Source organism: Helianthus annuus, chromosome 17, assembly GCF_002127325.2.
Source record: "Helianthus annuus cultivar XRQ/B chromosome 17, HanXRQr2.0-SUNRISE, whole genome shotgun sequence".
NCBI classification, from domain to species: Eukaryota; Viridiplantae; Streptophyta; class Magnoliopsida; order Asterales; family Asteraceae; genus Helianthus; species Helianthus annuus.
In genome coordinates, this window is record NC_035449.2 from 191,009,086 (window position 1) to 191,015,401 (window position 6,316).

Sequence of the window (6,316 nt, forward strand, 5' to 3'; positions counted from 1 at the left end):
ATCAAATGGGATAAACCAGTTGAAGTTACCTACTCACCAAGTTTATAACCTAGATGGCATTCCACATGTCAGCACAATCTGCCTACGTGGCAGCCATATCAGATTGTGATTAAGGATGAGCGCGGTACCTGTTTGGTTTGGTATCGATACGGTACCGGTACCGCAAAATGATCTGGGAAGTGTGAGTTTAGCATGTGTGATATCAGGGGTAAAAGGGGATAGAGTTAAAAATCAGGGTACAATAATGTTGGAAACATTAACAATGAGTGAAGATGGTGGATTGATCATGTTCTTCAAGTATGTGTTCTTAGATTTTTATTAATATTTGGAAAGGGTTTCTTAACTAATTACCTGGATTAAGCTTCAATTTAAGACATTCAACTTAATTGGATATAGTTTCTTAACTATATAAAATGTGTCTCATGCTTTTTCTATGATTGTTGATTCTGATGATTCAAAATAATAAAAACCTTATACTATACTTTCTATTTTTAAATGCAGGATAAAAACATTTCAACATCAATACATGTCCGCCATGGAAGCACATATGTAAGTATATATCGTTCAAAAAGTTACCATTTTAGTAATTATTTTTTAGTTGATCTTCAAGCGTTCCATAGAATATATAGCTTTTAATTTGCAGTTTTTTTTTTTTTTTTTGTTGACAGAAATTTTTCAAAGGACCTCCATACTGCATTATTTTGTGTCAAAACATTTATATTGCAACATACCAAAGGAGCCCAAAGGAACATATTCATGGAAAATGAATCAAACGAAGAAAATAGTGACTTAAATGAGTGGTATGATACTAAAGAAGTTGACTGAGGAAGACCTCCCTTTATCCTTTTCCATTATTAAGTCTATGAAAAGGTTCAATAGGAGAGCCAAAAATTCTGGACTTTCAACAATGATGTTTGTGTGCTACAGATCTGAACTCCGAATATAGTTTTATAATATATTATAATTGTAGGTGAATGATATTCTTCGGGTCCGCTTTTTCAAGCAATGAAGGCCCGTTTTGCCCTAATCCGATCCAAACACAATCCGGGTTCATATAAAAACCTTCTAAATATTTCAGTTTATCACTTTTCCCTTACACGATATAAACCCTATTCTTCAATCAGACGCCTCCCTCATTCCCTATGCCAGTTAATACGGTAAAATATCGGTTATCGGTCAAGGACCAATATTTGAAATATTTGTTACTCGGTGAGATATCGGTGGGATATAGGTAATTTTAATATAATGCAGAATTTATATATATATATATATATATATATATATATATATATAGCAATTTAACACCAATAATTCAGTGATATATCGGTTATATCAGTCAAATATCCGTCAATATCGCCGATAATATCGGTACTAATATTTTGACCGCTATTTGACACCGATATTTTACTAAGGGACACCGATATGACCGATATATTACCGATATTAACTGCATAGCTCATTCCATATTCTTCATATTCAACCCTACCGGTCCAAGCTCGTGTTACTTTCAGTAAATTGTAAATGTAACATTATTTGTCTTATTTTTTGTACCCGACTTATGAAGAAAACTTCTACAATCCACTTTGTTAGTAATCTATGAAATATGTCACTTTATTTGCATTAATTTTATCTATACATTTATGATTAATGTAACTTAGATTTCTTACCCGGTAAACAATCCCGGGTGATAACCTAGTTAAAAGAATAAAATACAACCATGGCCTTACTTTTTAGATCAACCTAAACGCCTAAAGCATATAATACACAGTTATTAAGAGATGATTAATGTAAACTTAATTTGGTATGATTTGGCAAATCCACTAGTTGTCCAACAATTGTATTTCATGGGATTAGGTCAAGGGCAAAACGGTCATTTACTAAAATTTACCTAACATCATACATATACTTGACACTTGGACAGATCATATCAACTTTAGTTATCAAACAAAAAGCAAAAGAGAAATGTGCTTTTAGATAATTGATGCAATGATTTATATCATATTGAAATGAAGCATATGTTTTTCCAAGGTTAGAATTATCAAATGCATGACTATATACAACTTTCATTGCATGAAATAAAGTTATCAATGCATGTAATTTTACAAAAGTTAAAAAGTCTTGACTACCCTTTTCCCATTCTTTCTTCTATTTAAGGGCAACAAGCAAAGAGCCTTAAAGACTCCCACTTGAGCTTTTTCTATGACAAACATTGGGAATATATGCATTGGCATGTATCTTGAGAATTGGGGCAATTAAGGAGAGAAAGAAGATGAGTTACACTTTGTTATGCCATCTCTTCCTCTCCACCTTTCAAATAGTTTGATTTTGGCATTAACCATTTTTGGGTAGTGTCGAAACAAACCGGCAAGTCACGAAACGGCGAAGGAGACTCACTCGAGTCTTATATACATGTGTATCTCTATGGCTATATGTAATTTAGGGTGTTATTATATTTGTTGTTTGTATGAGAGTGTAATAAAATGATCCATATATGTATGGTGCTTTTGTTCACATTCTATTTCGTGTGTTGTTTATTAGTTGTATAATTGTGTTGTGGAAGTGTTTTGATCTAGTAATATGAAGGTATCTTGTTGCAATGTCTTTTGTTAAATCCCACCTTTTGTGTGTGGATTATTTTTACACCCACAATCACACTCGCAAAAGTCAAACATGGGTACCCATGGGTGCTAGGTAAACCCCATAGTTTATAATATATTGGCAATTATATAAAATAACGAGCCCATACTTTATAATATAAACATGATTCTTTAAACCTAATCAATGTAGAACTCTCATGTTTGTATTGGAGAATTTTGTATACCACTTTTAGATCAAATTATTTCGGTGGTTCTTTCGAATAATTCAATCGAATACAACTCAAATTGAGAAATCAAACTTTAGTATGTGTGTGTTGAGAGATTCGTATCAACGAGAATGTGACCAATAAACTTGATTTTGAATTTGGGTTGATGTTGCAGATAACTACCACTAGGCAATTATTATTATTTTAATTTAAATTGCCTTAAAACTGCCTTTATTTTTCATCTTGAAAATAAGGGTAATTTTAAGAAGAGTAAAATGCACGGATAGTCCCTGTGGTTTGGTAAAATTTCACCCTTAGTCCCCAACTTTTGGAAATTACACCCTTGCTCCCTGTGGTTTGACAGTTTGTTACACGGATAGTCCCTGGAGTGGATGGGGGTTAGTTTTCTCAGTTAAGTTGGTGTGAAATGACTATAATACCCTTAATATAAAATTAAATAAACTAATTAAATATTAAATATATAAAACATATATGTATATACACACACTTAGTGAACCATATATATCTCCCTTTCTACTCTCTCTCTCTCACTAAAAACCACCACCATTGTCACCTCCACTGCCGCCATCATCACTCCCCACCACCGCCATCCCCTTCCACCACCACACCTCCGCCTCCAAAACCCATACCCGCCTCCACCATCAACCACCCATCCCCAAATCAACCACCCCTATCCACCTCCCCCTGTCACCTTCACCAACCCCACCACCCTCCACCACCGATCGTACAAATAACCTGAAACAAATTCAAGATGAAGCTCCCAGCACCTGAAAATTTCAAATTTTGTACAATTTTATACAGGTTCTATGAAACAACGATTGGGGGTTATGGAGGTGCACGATTGGGGGGGGGTGCTCTGTAATTTGCAGGATGCACACCGATGGAAGTCTGATTTGCAGGTTCAGGATGATTTGCACACCGATGGATGGCTGGGTGGAGTTGAACGTGATGTGCATGGTGGCAGATCTGAATGTTTTACGGGAATTACGGTGATGATGGTGGATGGTGATGTTTAACCGGTGGTCGTTGGATGTGGGTCATTGGTGGGTTTCAGTGGTTTTTGAGTCTTAAATTGGTGGTGATACATCAAAGTGAGTGACGCCGGAGTGGTGGTTCAGTAGAGGTGGTGGTTGGGAGAAGGTTCAGGTGGTGGAGCGTTGTGAAAGAGAAGATGGTTGCAAGAAGATGAAGAAGAAGGTTTCTGGTGGTTCAGTAAGTGTGTGTATATACAAATATGTTTTATATATTTAATACTTGATTAGTTTGTTTTATTTTATATTAAGGGTATTAGAGTCATTTCACACCAACTTAACTGAGAAAACTAACCCCCATCCACTCCAGGGACTATCCGCGTAACAAACTGTCAAACCACAGGGAGCAAGGGTGTAATTTCCAAAAGCTGGGGACTAAGGGTGAAATTTTACCAAACCATAGGGACTATCCGTGCATTTTACTCTTTTAAGAAAACAACTTTTAAGGCATTTTCAGCTCGACACCAGCCAAGAGCTCTGCCCCTTGGACGCTGCTCCCAGAGGCGCTACCCTCGGACCCCCTTGACGTTGCCCCCTTAGAAACCCCATTCGGGGCTCCACCCAAACACTCAGAATTATAACAACTCGAACAAGTGTGCACTCGTGCACCTCCTAACTTGTTTGATGTGTATTATAATTAACTTTGGTCACCAAATCAATCCCGATTACACCAAAATATCTAACAGTTTGTTGATCCCCTTCCATTTAAACTTTCAAGATCCTAGCCACTCAGACACTCATGCCAAAATATCTACTAAAATAACTAAAGAAAGTTCTACCATGTTTACTAACATAACAAGACTCAACTACAGCTAGGAAGACTCACAAATGGCCAACCTATTAAACCTTCGAAGTCATCATTCATGTTTCCTAATTCCTCTTTCCAATAAGTTTTCCATGACCTTATCAAACTCTTTTCAACTATAAGGCTGAATGGTATGGAATGAAGCCTTTAGAGGCTCTATTGTGCCACGTCAACGACATCTCAGTTCCACGTAAGCACATCAGTGCCACATAAGCAATCCCCCACCCCCACTTAACAACCAAGAAATAGGTTAAAGCCCCCTAATTACCCCCCCCCCCCCCTTTCTTTTATGTTTTAAAGGTTTAAAAGTGTAGTGGGGCCCACATGTCAGCCGTTAATGCTCGTATTGTGGTGGCGATGGTTCAATACCCCCGCCCCCCTACACCCATACACAACACAATAGCGCTCATGGTATGGGGGAGGGCCACTATTAATAAAAGTTTTGGTGAGGTGGATGGGCAATGACGCCCCATACCACTCAATCTAAAACTATAGAAATGGTTTCACTTTTTATGTGAAAATTGTTACATAGACTTCATATAAAATTCTACATTGTTTTCACTGTTTTCCACTTTTTCCACTTAGAGTGGCATGGTTTCACTTTCCACTGTTGCATATTTTTATTCTTTAAAGACAAATAATAGTTTCATTTTTAATAGGTTTTAAAAAATAAAAACATTACATAATAATCATAAGCATTGTATAATAATAATTAAACACATTTAACATTACATAATACTAAAAAATTACTAATTTAACCTAAGTTTTTAAGGATTTTCGCCTTTAACATGTCAACCCCTTCACGAGCCTGCCCTTCGAAGCGCTCGGTGTTCAACGCCAAAAAGTTTAAATTTTTTGTTCGTTGGTATCTTCCTAAAATTCCATTTTTTGTATTTTCGACATCCTCGTGTTTGTTAATAATCTCCAACTTTTCCAAAACTTTATCCAATTTCTCGTCCTAACCGGAAGATGTCCCTTCACAACCCGCTAGTTTCACATTCGCCTTGTCCCTCTCGATCGGGTGTTGTGGTTCGTGTGATAATTCGTCCATGTCATCGTTGAGATCCACAAAACAACGTGAATCCAAAGCTCCACTACCCGTATGGTCGGGTGTATCCAGCGTCATCCTTTTCAAACTGCTCGATTTTTGTATTTTGGGTATCGCCGCAAACTTTGAGCAGTTTTTAAGAACTTTCCAACCTGAATGATGTTTAAATTTTAAAACTAGACCTTTGTTTGTTATCCTCATGGTACATTTTAAGTGTGAAGTTCAAGACGTCGGTTTTGATTTCTCCACTTTTGCAGCGAAACTAGCTAAGCCTTGTCTTCATTTCTCGAACTACATGTATCAAGTGTGGGATACGCTTCTCGACCCATGATTTGATGGGTGACCCTCTCCCACTCTTCGGTGGGTCACCTTAGAGGAGCATTGGATGCAAAGACATTCCTCACTTCTCTACCTGGGCTTTGGCTCAGTGGTTATGGAAATGAAGGAAGACTTCTGACCGAAAGGTCTCGAGTTCGATTCCCGATCCACCCGGGTTTTACCAGCTCTGCTTTGTCGTGCTCTCGGGCGGGTGCAGGGTCGGGTTTTCCCCAGAACTGGTGGCATGGTGGGCTAGGGGCTCCGTGCGTGCAGGTTGGGCTTCCGCGGGC